Source organism: Leptodactylus fuscus, chromosome 6 (genome assembly GCF_031893055.1).
Source record: "Leptodactylus fuscus isolate aLepFus1 chromosome 6, aLepFus1.hap2, whole genome shotgun sequence".
Taxonomy (NCBI): Eukaryota; Metazoa; Chordata; class Amphibia; order Anura; family Leptodactylidae; genus Leptodactylus; species Leptodactylus fuscus.
Window position 1 is genome coordinate 37,466,067 of NC_134270.1, and position 15,987 is coordinate 37,482,053.

The following is a 15,987-nucleotide window of genomic DNA, read 5'->3' on the forward strand; positions in this document are numbered from 1 at the left end:
TGAATACAAATTAACCATTTAATTCCTTAATACATAAATTGATACATATAATGATAACAATGTATTGCTATATTGCAACGATGTGTTATACTAAAAAGACGCAGTAAAGTTTCAGAACATGAAGCCTACATTCCAGTCTGACAATTACTCGCCGTATACTTAGAAGTGCGTCTCTATAGTCAGTTTTTGAAGTATTTTCAGAAGCGAGTATTTGTTCTTTGCTCCATTACAGAACAGATGTTTGTGGAATGTAACAAGTGACTGTGATAGAATGGAATCCAGCTATTTATTAGCATAATTTTTAATGACATGTTTTCCAGCTCCAATATTTGGAGTCTCTGTCTAACAGCTGTTGTAGCGGAGACAACTAATGGATTCAATATTGTTAAAGAGAAAGCAGACGCATACGATTTAATCGTAGACTTGAATGGTTATTCCTCTAGTAGTGCACACAATAATCCAAAAATGGGAAAAAAATCAATAAATGATAGTGCCATATAGGGCTCACAAGCTATATTTCCTATCAGTATGTCTTTGGCGTGTGGGAGGAAATCGGAGTACCCGGAAGAAACCCACGCAAACACGGGGAGAAAATAAAACTCCTCGAAGATGTTGCCCTTGGCAGGATTTGAAACCCGAACTCCGGTGCTAACCACTGAGCCACCATGAGCCTTTATAGAGACATACAACGATACGAAAGTTAATATGTTGTATCTGATTTTGTTATTACAGAAGTATATTACCATACATATAGAGATAAGTTACTATACATAGAGCTGAACTGATGTATCTAAATCTGCCATCATAAAGGTAATCTACCATACATAGAACTAAGCCTCTGTATCTAATCCTAGAATAAACTACTGTACTATACTAAAAGATGAGCTGCTTTATCTAAGTGGCTATACTTCATGCTTGTGATGGATATACCAGTCTAAGGGTGCATGCACACTACGTAACGCCGGGCATGTATGAGAGCCGTACACGCCGGCGTTACAGCAGGGCTGCCGAACACTTCCCATTCACTTCAATGGGAGCGCTCGTAAACGCCGCTGTTACGAGCGCTCCCATTGAAGTGAATGGGAAGTGTTCGGCAGTCTGCTGTAATGCTGGCGTGTACGGCTCTCATACACGCTCGGCGTTACTCAGTGTGCATGCACCCTAAGGCTGAGGTCCCACGTTGCAGAAATGCAGCTTTTTTTGTTGCAGATTTTGTTGCGTTTTTTAAAGCCAAAGCCAAGAACAGCTATAAAAGGAATAGGAAATATATAAGAAGTTCTTATATACCTTCTGCTCAATCCACTTCTGGCATTGGCTCAAAAAACTGCAGCAAAATCTGCATCAAAACAAACTGCATTTTTGCAACATGAGGCCTTAACCTAAGGGTTTTGCTAGCAAGTTGCAATAATATATTGAATTTGTCCTTCTGGAAATTTACAGATAGGGTGTCCTCATCGGTGTAATATAAGCAGAACTGCTTGCACCCAGTATCTATGCTTTAAGTAAGTGCCTTTAAGGCTGAGGCCCCACATTGCGCATATACATCTTTTTTTGTTGCAGATTTTGCTGTGTTTTTTTGAGCCAAAACTAAGAGTGGATAGAGAAGAAGGGAATAGTATATTTTCTTATATATATATATATATATATATATATATATATATATATATAAATATATATATAAATTCCTATTATAGTCATTCTTGGCTTTGGCACAAAAAACTGCAGTAAAATCTGCAACAAAAAAAGTTGTTTCCACAGCATGGGGGCGTGAGCCTAAAGGCGTTTTCCAGGATATACACTGTCTACCAATAAGTATTTGGACACCCATGCAAATGAAGATATCTGCGGTCATTATGTACGTCATACCTTCTACCATTAAATAGCATTGGCATTAGTCGCATGCAAGATGCCATGAAGTGCAGAATTGTCTGATTTCGAGAAATAGGTAATTGTGGGGTACCACAGAAATGGTCGATCCTTAAGGGACATAGCAAGCGAACTGAATTACCCAAAATCGACAGTAGCCTATGTCACTGTAAAGACCTACTCACCTATCACTGGCACTCCAGTCACTCCCGTCCCAGGAGCGGAGAGGGTCACGTGACTGCTGAGACCAATCAGTGGTCATAGGAAAGGGACTGGTGATGTCACTCCTCTATGTCACTGATTCCTTACCATCGCCTATTGAGGCCATTGATTGGTCTCAGTGGTCATGTGAGTCTCTCTGGTTTCACCCTGGCAGGGGGTAAAAGGGAACTGGGACTAGATAATGGATTATTTCTTTTCTTTGTACCTGCGTTTGCTCCGAATCTTGGCCAACCCCTTTAAGTACACAATCTATATCACTGTGTATAATATAAATCCCTTTGACTGCTATGAACCATACTGAACATCCTATTGGTGGTGTATATTATATCTCTATACGTCTGATAATCATTCCATTGATATTAGTCTGTTTCTATTATTATCCCGAGGCGCCATTTCCAAAGTCGCAGTGTAGAGTATTTCCTTCCATGCGTTAATGTCAGATCCTCATTACATTCATGTGAATAATTTACCGTCTGCCTGTTCAATCAGTTGGGATCTGAAGCTCATTGCTTATCACTATCACTTCCAGACAGATAAATTCTGACTTGACAGAAACCAGATAGGGCAAAAAACTGTATTTATCCAGACTCGGGAGTTCTCGCATCTTCTGCTCCCAATTGCATTGTGTACCTACAAATCTTCAGATATGACTACTGCCGAGGCAGCGCTATGCATTTCATCTTATCTGTTCCTGCCGCTGATACTCGTATTAATGGAGGACAATTAATTAACCGAGCAGCCATGGTTTATATAGCTGACAAAAGGTCAATAGGATTCATCTATGTCTATAGATTTTTTTCCCCCACAATTTCAGTTTTTAGCTCATAGCGCAGTCTTGCATTCTACGGTATGTCATGAAATCTCACGCACGTCACATAAGTTTGGGTGATGGAGACCTGTGAGTTATAGCGACTTTTCTTCGTGACGGTGATATCATCTCTAGAGCTGCAGTTCCAAATATTTCAAGGGTTACAGAATCCTATTGAAAGCTTTATATAGCACAGACATATGGCTAGTTATGCACGATGACGTCTGCTGTCAGGATGGATTATATACCAACATTATACAACTAGCTAAACAACACGAAAAAATAAAAACTCAGTTTTAAAGGGAATCTGTCACATTAAAAATTCAGTCCAATCTGTGACCGGAAGCTAACAGGTCTGGAGTTGCTGAGCAGATATATATATATATATATATATATATATATATATATATATATATATATATATATATATATATACACTCACCGGCCACTTTATTAGGTACACCTGTCCAACTGCTCGTTAACACTTAATTTCTAATCAGCCAATCACATGGCGGCAACTCAGTGCATTTAGGCATGTAGACATGGTCAAGACAATCTCCTGCAGTTCAAACCGAGCATCAGTATGGGGAAGAAAGGTGATTTGAGTGCCTTTGAACGTGGCATGGTTGTTGGTGCCAGAAGGGCTGGTCTGAGTATTTCAGAAACTGCTGATCTACTGGGATTTTCACGCACAACCATCTCTAGGGTTTACAGAGAATGGTCCGAAAAAGAAAAAACATCCAGTGAGCGGCAGTTCTATGGGCGGAAATGCGTTGTTGATGCCAGAGGTCAGAGGAGAATGGCCAGACTGGTTCGAGCTGATAGAAAGGCAACAGTGACTCAAATAGCCACCCGTTACAACCAAGGTAGCCAGAAGAGCATCTCTGAACGCACAGTACGTCGAACTTTGAGGCAGATGGGCTACAGCAGCAGAAGACCACACCGGGTGCCACTCCTTTCAGCTAAGAACAGGAAAATGAGGCTACAATTTGCACAAGCTCATCGAAATTGGACAATTGAAGATTGGAAAAACGTTGCCTGGTCTGATGAGTCTCGATTTCTGCTGCGACATTCGGATGGTAGGGTCAGAATTTGGCGTCAACAACATGAAAGCATGGATCCATCCTGCCTTGTATCAAGGGTTCAGGTTGGTGGTGGTGGTGTCACGGTGTGGGGAATATTTTCTTGGCACTCTTTGGGCCCCTTGGTACCAATTGAGCATCGTTGCAACGCCAAAGCCTACCTGAGTATTGTTGCTGACCATGTCCATCCCTTTATGACCACAATGTACCCAACATCTGATGGCTACTTTCAGCAGGATAATGCGCCATGTCATAAAGCTGGAATCATCTCAGACTGGTTTCTTGAACATGACAATGAGTTCACTGTACTCCAATGGCCTCCACAGTCACCAGATCTCAATCCAATAGAGCATCTTTGGGATGTGGTGGAACGGGAGATTCGCATCATGGATGTGCAGCCGACAAATCTGCGGCAACTGTGTGATGTCATCATGTCAATATGGACCAAAATCTCTGAGGAATGCTTCCAGCACCTTGTTGAATCTATGCCACGAAGAATTGAGGCAGTTCTGAAGGCAAAAGGGGGTCCAACCCGTTACTAGCATGGTGTACCTAATAAAGTGGCCTGTGAGTGTGTGTATGTATATATATATATATATATATATATATATATATATGTAATTTGTGGGACAGGATTTAGTGTAACCTGTAATTCATTCGCTCCATTAGTTATTACTATGGTGGAAAAGCAGGTGCAGGTGTGTGATACTACTTAAAAAAACACTATCGAGCACCTCTGGTTAACACGAGAGGTTAATATCATTGGAGTGGCACCAATCAAGGACCAAACTTTTCCAGTGTAGTGAAAAACCAAAGTCAAGGAAAGGGACATTGGGGGGCACACATTTCCCTCAATAGTAATAGTTGTCTATTCACAATGCTTTTTACTATTCTGCTTTTCACCTCCTTAGTAAGTCACATGATCAAAGTGTGACCTCTTTTTCTAGCATGGGTTTCTGTGTAAACTGGAAGCCTCTCTCTACTGCCCACAGATAATATTTAGAGATGAGCGAACACTGTTCGGATCAGCCGATCCGAACAGCACGCTCCCTTAGAAATGAATGGAAGCACCTGTGATGTCGGCTGGCCGCCGGCAAAGTCAGCGTCACAGATGCTTCCATTCATTTCTAAGGGAGCGTGCTGTTCGGATCGGCTGATCCGAACAGTGTTCGCTCATCTCTAATAATATTCAGAGCTACCATGTGACCTCAGATTCATCAGAGTTGTCCAACCCCTTGTCTTCTGCCCTAGATGTTTTGTCAGAATGTCCCCCTGCTCTCCTTCCTCCTCTCATCCAGTCTGCTACCTATAGCCACTGTGGGGAAGTTAGCTTAATTGAAGCAGTGGTACAGACCCAACCAGTCAAAGACAGGGACACAAAATGTGGTGCAAATAGGTTTATTTAGAAAACAACAGGAAAATAAATAAACCTTGACTTCAGGCACAAAGTAAGCCAAATACAATACAACCTAAACTTCAGGAAAAACAATAAGGAACAAAATCCTGCTTGTCTGAGCAACTAACTAAACAGTAATAATAAACTAACTATGTGTGTGGCTTTCTAACAGCCAGATGAACAAACCAACAAACACGATACAGTCTCACCGGACTCAGAGTAACAGGACAGACCCAGACGCCTCCTCTCACTCCCTGGATCTGCCCTGAAGTGCAGGCTCTGCAGTCTTTTATGGCCCAGTAACAAGCCTATGACCCACACCTGGGCTGAAGCGTACTCCAGACCCGCCCTGAAGCACACATAGGTCAGAAACCTGGGGCTGATATAGCAGGACACCTTCTCATAGCCCCCACCTGTCATATACCTGTCCCCCCACTAACAGTCAAGTCACTATACCCCTTTACCTTCCTCAGTGTTCTTAGCAGCAGTTGTTTCAGCTTCAAGGACCTGTGGTGACTTTATCTAATGAGTCTAACAACCTGGACGGTCCTCTGCATGGATCAACTATTCTGGGCTGTTTCAGATACTCGCACTATACATGACCTGTATAGTTGCTGGGTGCTGGTATTGCAGCTCTGCTCCTATTGCCCTATTAGTGGTTGAGCTTGGGTACTGCAGCTCAGCTCCCACTGAAATTAATGGAGTACCAGCACTCAGCCACTAATAGGGCAATAAGAGAGCCAGTGACTGGTCACTATACAGGGCATAGAGCAAACTGTTTCAGTTTCAGGTTCTGTGCTTAGGGGCAGGATTGCAATCCAATCGTGTGGTGTCCTGGAATGCCGGGTTGCATTACGGTATTATTTTAATAAATCTGACTTTATTGTATTATTTCATCTGGTATCTCACCCGTCCCCACTTCTGTCCAGTACATCCCAATGTTGAAGAATTTCCAGACATAACATCCTGTCATTCTTCAGGGTCAGGGTGAGTAAAATAATGGCTGCTACCTATTGTTATAATCATTGTGTGGGGGCCAAAAATTGTGGTGATGTACTGTATGGGGCCAAACTTGTGAGCAGTATACTGTTTGGGGGTCAATTTAGCGGGAGTAATATATTGTAGGGAGGCCAGTAAAAGTGTAATATACTGTGAGGACCAGTATATGGGGCATTATATTGTGTGTGGCCAATAAAGGGGAATGTTTTGCCATGCAAATGGGGGGAGGGAGTGTGGTCTAAAAATTTTGATTACAGGAGTCCCAAAGTATAGTTTTGATTCGGGACCCTAAAATGACATGTCGGAACCTCCCTGTGTTGTTTATAGGAAACAGCCACCTGTTGACCCCGATCAATTGGATATTGATGGCCTATCCTAAGAATAGGCCATACCTAGAGAATTCCTGGCTAAACTCTTTAAAGAGCTAAGGATTTAGTTGATAACCCCTTTAATAAATAAATAAAAAAGTTCCAAGTGAAGTCCTTAAAAACAGCTCTTATACTATTGTTATTGAATTGATGGGATAGCAGAACCAATATATGGCCAATATAGATCTAAAAATGTCGCACATGAATATGGAATATACCACTATAGCACCACTATGAGAACGTATAATGTGACTGGTGTGTATTGTGCAGGTGTGTAAGCGTTGACAGAGCTGCTTTATAGTGATAAGCGATGACATATTTACCTTCCCTAGATATGGAAAAAAAAACATCACTAACACTTGAATTAGGAAACTCATCTGTAGGCCGTGCAAGTGCACAAAATGTATGGGTTGGTTACCACTAGCGTTTGGGGACTCCATCCTCCATTCTAGCAAGCAGGCCTTTCCTCTGGACTGATTTCAGGAAGACACCCGGCAAACCCCATGATAGTTTATAGGATTTAGCAGTTTCCATGGGTAACTGCTTTTTAAGCAGATAGGGTTTCCGCTTTTTGGTTACCAAAAAATGGATACCCGAACACTAGTGTAAACCTAGCGTTAATTGGTTTGGTCCTAAAAAAAAACAAAAAAAGAGATTTTCATCTTTATTTCACAAGCTGAACAGGCGAAAGTGTTTCAGACAGGAAGACGTTACAGGGTATGACTTCTTTGGTCCAGAAACTGGACTGAACCTGGAAATGGAGCCCAATCTCTCCATTTGGGCTGAGCTACAATACCAGACAAAGCCATTGGACAAAAGTTACCCCATCTTTAGCACCATCTGAGTTCAGAATGGAAATAGTTTATGACTATTCTGGTTTTTCACTCCCTTCTCATGTCTTTTCTCCTTTCCTTGGTCTTCTTTTACGGTTTTTAGAATCCACTCCCTCTCTTGTCTTTTCCCTCTTTCCCTGGTTTCCATTTATTTTCCACTCCCCCCTTTGATCATTCATAGACCAGTTTCACACAAGTGCTTTACTGTTTTTGCACCAGCAGGGATTTACACAAGGTGGGGGTTACATGGATAAAATGCCCCCTTGTAGTCCCTGGCTGGTCACAGATCTACAAAGTCCAGGTGCAGTAGAAGAGTGGTGAGGTTTTGGCAATGGCTTTCGTTACTAAGGGTACATTCACACGGCGGAATTTGCATTCCGCGTGTGAATACTTCCGCGTGGCTAGACGCGACGGGATACCAGTACATTGCACCAGCATACCGTCATGGCAGTCCGCTCCGGATTAGGCCCGAAGAAAGCGCCTAATCTGGAGAGAGCCTCATGCCGCGGACGCCACAGCTGATTCTGCCACAGAATCTGCGGCAAGATAGGGCAGCTCGCTTCTTTTTTCAACTAGTGGAAGTCAATGGCAGCGGTTTTTCAGACAGATTCCGCACCAAAATCCGCTGCCAGAAAACTCTGTGTGAATTAGCCGTAACAGTAGATCAGGAAGAGGTTCCGTGCAAACTAAATGTAGGGTGCACTGATCGGTGTCTCATCTACAATTGCCACCGCGTTCCTGTTGCGCCATTATCATGTAAGTTTTGTGCAACAGAATAGCGGTGGAAATTGTATAGGGAATAGGGAATTACAGCGAGGGAGTGGTGGTGGTGGTGGTGGGGATATAGTAGTGGATCAGCAGCAGTCGCGGAGTGTTCTGTGTACTCTTCTGTGCACCTTTATTTCGACTCAGAGTTCCAGTCTGTCCACAGATCGGCTGACCCAAACTACATCCCTTTGTGGGTTTGGACTGAGACACTAGGCCGTAGTATGAACACAAAGGACTGCAACTGGAAGTCATTAGAAATCACCATTTACTTACAATGTGCTCTTGGCCAGTATAGAAAAGACCCACACCATTGAACTTATGGCCAAAACTTCCCTGTATGAACTGAGCTTTAGATTTTGCCACTTACTCCTAGACTTAATTAGCTTGGACTGGATTAATAAACTAATATGAAGCCTTCCCCTTAATGTAATTAATAATTATGACCAAGTTAATTTAATCAAAATGTTAGCAAGAAATCCCCAAACAGACAAATGTCTCTCTTATGAAAGAAGTCATCTTGGCATTGCTGCAGTGGGTATAGCTGGGAACCGCTGACACGGATATTTGGCAGTCGATTCCACTTTGTGAATGGAGGCAGGGACTAGCTTAAAAGTAATTAACAGCTGTCAGTGGAGGGACCCGGCGGATTGTGACAGGCTGGAGCTGCTCATGATTTGTCATGATAATCCGCCTCTCCATTGGGTGCCGTACTCCGACTCCAGCGTTCAAATGAAGATATGGTTGCAGGCGTTCTGACATCCCGAAATTACCCCAAAACACAACTGGTTAAAGTTTATGATAGTGGAACACAGTGCTGCAAATAATAAAACAACAGGCGGAAAGCCGAAACTAAACACAGAAGGCTCATCCCAAGGCTGGAAAGCCATTTAGCTGAGCCGTATACCTGGATGATACCGGCAGAACATAAGGACCTGGGAGCAGGCGCTGCTATTTTTCTATTTGCTCTTTGTTGTAGGCTGTAAACATACACCCAGGTTCAGAATGGGAGACGAGAGACTCCTTAGCGGCGCATTGAGCGCCAGCTAATTAAAAACCGATGAAGAAGTCTGTTCTGCTGCCATGTTTTAGATGCTAAAAAGCGATCGGAACATGAAAAATTGAACTTCTGGATGTAAGGCGACGGCTATACAGAGAAAAAAAAAGCCTTTTATCTGCATCTTAAACAAAGTAAGGATTGCCCAGGATTAGATAAACATGGTTGCTTATAGACAGTGCTGTACCTGTCTCCAGTGTGTAAGGTGATGGTACCCAACCCAAATCTGTACCAGGGACACCAGCTGTATGGACCCCACATAGTCATCGAGTCTGGGGGTTTCCATATGAGTGTAGATAATCTCTGCTACGGGGAAGGATGCAAATTATAATATATCCTTCATCAGGGCCTCCCCTGTACTCAAAGCTACACCTTCTCCTTGCTGCGTATATTTCAGAAATCTTTTAAGCTCCACGTTGCGAAAAAGCTGCTTTTTTTGTTGTAGATTTTGTTGCCTTTTCTTGAGCCAAAACCAGGAGGGCATGAGAGGAAGACAAAAGTATAAGAACCTTTACCTTTAGGCTAAATTCACACAGAGTTTTTTGGTCAGGATTTTGAGGCCATATCCGCCTCAAAATCCTGACTAAAAAGACAGCTCCCATTGAAATGAATGGGAGCTGGTCAGGTCTTTTTTCTGGGAGTTGGTTTGTTCCAGCTCTCGGAAAAAGAAGCGAGATGCTCATTCTTCAGGCTGTTTCGCTTTGCATTTCGGCCTGAAGACACACCCTCCTCCGGACTAGGCCCATTCATTTGGCCTAATCCGGAGTGGAGTGTACGGCTGGATGCTGGAGCAGTGCACCAGCTTTCAGTCGCAGCTACCTGGTTTTTGGTCCGGAATCTCAGGTTCCGGACCAAAAAACCCTGTATGAACTTACCCTCATACTTCCAGTTTTTATTGTAGCCATTCCTTGGTTTGCAACAAAAATCTGAAACAAAAAAAGCAGCTTTTCTATATTGTCGGGTCTTAGTCTTAAGTCTGAAAACTAGGAGAAATAATGATAATAAATCAGAAGGAATGGAAAATATAAAGGAATCTCTTAGGTGTTTCCCTTCTGTTAAATCCACTCCTGGCTTTGGCTCAAAAAACACAACAAAATCTGCAACAAGAAACACTGTGTGTCCGCAACGTGGGCCCTCATCCTAAGTTTAGTGATCCAATTTGGGGACTGATTCATTTTAGTGATCTGGTCTGGGGTCTGGTCAATTGTAGTGATCTGAATAGGATCTGACAAATTTTACAAACTGGTGTAGGGTCTGGTTAATTTTAGAGATGTCATCTGGGGCCTGGCTTCTCATAGGGGTCTAAATTAATATTTGGGGTCTGCTCTGAGGTTTCTTCAGGAATCTGGATTAATTTAGGAGTCTAGTTTGAAGACTGTATTAATTTAGGGGTCCGCTCTGGGGTCTAAATGAGTTCAGTGATGCGGGGTCGAAGAGAGTTTAGAAGTCTGGGGTCTTAGCTAATATTGTGATCTGGTCTGAATGAAATTAGGGGTTTGGATTTCCCACAAAACAACTAATGATAAATCTTTATGGAAATAGTTCTACAATGTCTGCATTAGCCTGAGGTCCCACGTTGCAGAAAAGTATTTTTTTTTTTGTTGTTGCAGATTTTACTAGTTTTGTGAGCCAAAGTCAGGAGTGGCTTGAAAAGGAATGGGAAATAAACAGGAATCTCTAAGACGTTTCCCTTCTGTTAAATGCACTCCTGACTTTGGCTCAAAAAACAAAGCAAGGCTAAAGCTCCACTTAGCAGGCCGCAGTGTGGGAAAAACCGCAGCGGCAAGACATTGCACTTTTTCTGCAGCGCTTTTCACAGGTTTCCTCTACGGATTTTCTGCTTCCATTGTATCTATAGGGAAACTGCCAGCATTTCGGTAGGTATAATTGACGTGCTGCGATTTCCAAAACTACAACAGTTTTGGAAATTGTAGCGTTTCCGCTGCATGTATTTTTCTGCAATGTGTGGATGGGGTTCTCTAGAAAAAAAGTGGTTGTTTGGGCTAACAGTATGATGATAGCTCATAAACACAGATTCCAGATATCAGATCTGTTAGGGGTCTAATACCAGACACCCCATCCATTAGCTATACTTATCAGCTGATATGCGGAGAATGAAGACGGAAGCAGACAGGTCTGATCTGTGTATAGGGGCTGGTCTAGATCTCTGCAGCTAAGATCCCATTCATATAATCAGCAGTACTTCATCTGACCACTACATAGAGAACAGCGCTGTGTGCTTCTTGCTGCCTTCTCTGTGTATTAGCAATGATGTAATTTTAGAATAAGTCAGCTACATTTTAATCCTGGAAAATCCCTTTAAGAATCCCTTTAAAAACCCTTTTTAAGCTCCTTAAAGTTGGTGTTCAAATTGAAGAGTAATGTGACCAGGGTAAGTGGATCCTCACTAAAATTTGTGGAGTATTCCCAATGTATGCTATTGCAATTTACCTAAACTAAAGTCTATAGAGGTTAATTGACATACCCCCACCAATCTGATATTGATGACATATCCTAATATCTATTAACTTGGAAAACCCCTTTAGGCCGGGGCCCCACGTTGCAAAAATGCTGCATTTTACAATACCTGCAAAGTGGATGAGATTCTGGCTAATCCCATCCACACATTGCAGAAAAATATCCGCAGCGGTTTCCCTATAGGTATAATAGGACAGAAAGCCTGCAGACGAAACCTCTGTGGACGTTCTTTGAAAAGTCCTGCAGCTGCTTGTTGGCTGCGGCTTGCTACAAGGAGCTGGAGACATAAAATTGTAGGATATTACTCATTTCATTAAGACTACTTGCAAAGGTGAAGCTTTTCATATATAAGAATTGGGTGTCAGAGATTACACAACATTTACTCCAGCCCCGAACCGGGATAAGTAAGTGATGGTTCCTGGGAGAGGGTTTACGGCTATGGCCATCTGCTTGCTTTCATGGTCATTGTATTGGAGTGGCGGGGTGTCTGCATGCTCAGTCACCCCTCATATCTGCAGTGAAGAGCAATGGAGGGCTCAGGACCACTTTTATTGGGGAGGAGAACCCCTTTAAGATCTTACAGTATAACTATATATAATAGTGTAAAATAGCTGGAGCCAGAAAGAATTACATATTTTCCATCCATTCAGAAAATCTGTTTAATAGATGCAAAAAATGGGTACAAAAAAAAACAAAAAACAAATGCAAAAATATCCACCTGTGAAGGGCATAAAATTGTAATAGATTGTAAGCTCTTGTGAGCAGGGTCCTCATTGCTATTGTGCCAATTGATTTATTACTCTAATAGCTCATTTTGTCTTTACATGACCTCTACAATACAACATAATGACACTATATACTGTAGATTAAAAAACCCGTATTATTATTTTTATAAGCAGCTTTTTTGTGCGGCCTCTCTTAGTCCTGCTGCAGTTGGGTATGGTCACCAGCAGATGTCAGTAGCCACAAATCTATATCCTCTCCAGTAGAGGACACAGAGGCCTGTGCAGGTTTGCAGGAATATACTGTATTGCAGGGTGTTTAGATGGCGCTTCCTTTATCGCGTGCACTGATTTTCTGCTCCTGACACAGACCTCTCCATGTTGCCGCTCTCTGCTGTTGTTTGCTGCTCTCCTGATTTATGAGCATCTTTGTTAGGTACCTTGCAGATCTCAGGCGGCTCCTCAGATATTCAGATGAGGCAGGCACTCTTTCCTTTTAAAAATTCAGTTCTAGGTTAACTCTTTCTTCCCTGTCTTCCACGTATTTGCTCTACGGTCTCCTCCAGTCCCTGCACACATTGCATGAACAGAACTGATAATTGGTTATCTTTTATTAATGACTAGTACGACAGTGACATGCTGGCGGGACTGACCTTTAAAAGCGGAATTTAATACTGTCTCTTTAAATCTCTTTTTTAATAAATTATTATAGAAAGTAATATCTGCTATATTTATTAACATTTTATATTCTACACATTAAATATTCTGCCATCTTCCTGAGGGACAATGGAGAGCAAAACAGCAAAAAAAAAAAAAAAAAAGTTGGTTCAGTTCTTTTTTTTTTTTTTTTTTTTTTTTTTTTTTTCCTGCTGTGGCATTATGTTATAGGGAAAGGGATGGGATTTGGTTTTTGACTTTTTATTTTTTTAATATATTTTTTAAATGTTTACATTTTTTTTTTTTTTTTTTTTTTTTTTTTTTTTACCCTAGGGGTTCTGAACACTAATACAATATAATGCTAACGCTTTACAATACATTGTAGAATTGCTATAGTTCATCCTGTAATAGAAGTAATGTAATAACAAGCCTGGGAACCTTCAATAGACCCCCGTCTGTCTTCAATAGACCCCCGTCCATCATCCATGGATCTTGTTCCAGGGTCCAGCAATCCACCCCGACATGGCGGCACCCATGTGCCACTTTGTTCATTTTTGACCTAGGCATTAATAGGGGTAATGCTTAAGATCAGGGCACTCATGTTGTTAAAAGGGCACTCATGGTGATGATCAGGGCTATCAAGGTGATGATTAGGGCTATCATGTGATGATCAGGGCACTCATGGTGATGATCAGGGCTATCAAGGTGATGATTAGGGCTATCATGTGATGATCAGGGCACTCATGGTGATGATCAGGGCTATCAAGGTGATGATTAGGGCTATCATGTGATGATCAGGGCTATCATGGTGATGATCAGGGCACTCATGGTGATATTCAGAGCTATCATGGTGACGATCAGGACACTCATGGTGATATTCGGGGCACTCATGGTGATGATCAGGGCTATCATGGTGATGCTCAGGGCACCCATGGTGATGATCAGGGCACTCATGGTGATATTCAGGGCACTCATGGTGATGATGAGGGCTATCATGGTGATGCTCCTTATAAATGCTCTTTATTAGATCTATTAAGATAATTAAAAGGGATCTCTCACCTCTCCTGACATGTCTGTTGTAATAAATACTTGTATCCCCCATTAAATAGCAATTCGGATGCACATTCATTACTCTGCATTGTGCCAAGGGATAGCTTGTAGGAGAGAAGAACAACTTGATGGTCTGTTCTTTGAGATATGGTGAGATTGGATGGTGGTCGGCAGCTTGTGGAGTGGAGCAGATTCTTAACTGGGGAAACACCAACTGTTTTCATGAACCAAAGCACCATTCAGGACACTCATGAGTGAGAGGGCGGGTTCTCTGGTGGTGGGGAGTGCATCCTCCACATCTGTAGAAGTACGCTGTTCACTGCCCAAGCCTGGAATCTTGTAGCCTGATCTTACAACTGTAACTTCACTGAAGAGTTATATATGGTGTTTCTGCGGCATCTAATACAGTAAAGAGAACCCCGTTGTCCTGTGTGGCCTTCACCACTGGTGGGCACCTTCTGATGATGCAGAAGGTTAGTGTTTGGGTGGCAGATTAGAGAGGGCAGACAGGACAGCAGTGTTGGCTACAGCAGAGCCCACAGGGAATAGTCATATTGCCATTGACTCAATGGTGGTTGCCCGTCAGCACCTTTACAGCACCCCAGTGGGTGCACCCCTAAGACCAGACCTGTGGACACTACACTTCAATGTCTATTAGATTTACCATTTTAATCCAAGAAGGTAAAGCCTTTGCACACTTTTGCTAGATTAGCCCTGTACCTAAATAGTATTCAACAATATTGGTGATATTTCACTGCAAATGTATTTCATTGTCGTGACAAGTAGGTCAAAGACCTCTTAATTAAATGTACTCACTGAGCCGCCAAAAACCTCTCACAGTCTACCTCGCCATGGTCAAATTTATGATTTAACCCTTCATTGTTTGCCAAGCCGTGCACCGAGCTTCCGCATAATGGAGTCTCCATAAATCAGCTGTATTTTAAAGTAGTTTCTTGGCCAATGGAGGGACGCCATGGCATCTGTTGTCAGATCAGCGGCTCGTGTTGCTGTACTTATTCTCACTGAACTATAATTCCTCCTCCGAGCTTTGTTACATGATTTACTCTCCCACAGGCTGCACCTATTGAAATTCAGCACTAGAGGGTGGACAGCTCCCGGCTTTCCCTATAGAGGAAGCATTAACTGCTCTGGAAATCTCCCGGCCCGCCATGAAAGCAATGTCAGAAGAAACGCTATTAAATATGGTTCCTAAAAATAGATCATGATGGAGCGTTATACTTTATTACTGTATTTATTATCCTGTATTAGTTACATCTCTGGCATTATTGTTACAGACGATTTTAGTGCAGTTATCTATTGAATGCCACCAGTCACTTCAATCTTAAAGGGGGCTTCTAGCATATTTACTAGTGGTCAGAGTAGAGATCTGACTCCTAATATAAAGAATATGATATCTACCTCTCACTGATCCCCTGCCGCTCCAGTTGTGACACCGCCAAGGTACTCGCTAGTCTCTACTACATGAAGAAATACCTGCAGATGGCCACTAGGTTACAACATCGGCTTGTCAAGGCATGTCCTATGTGTCAAGCAATATGGCCCAGGAGTTGTTGGGGGTGTAATTTTGTATGTTAGGACCCCCATTCCCAGTCCTTTTAAGCCCATGTTATCTGGCATTAAAAAACCCCTATTCTAAAATACCGCATAAGAGCATGTTGGTAGA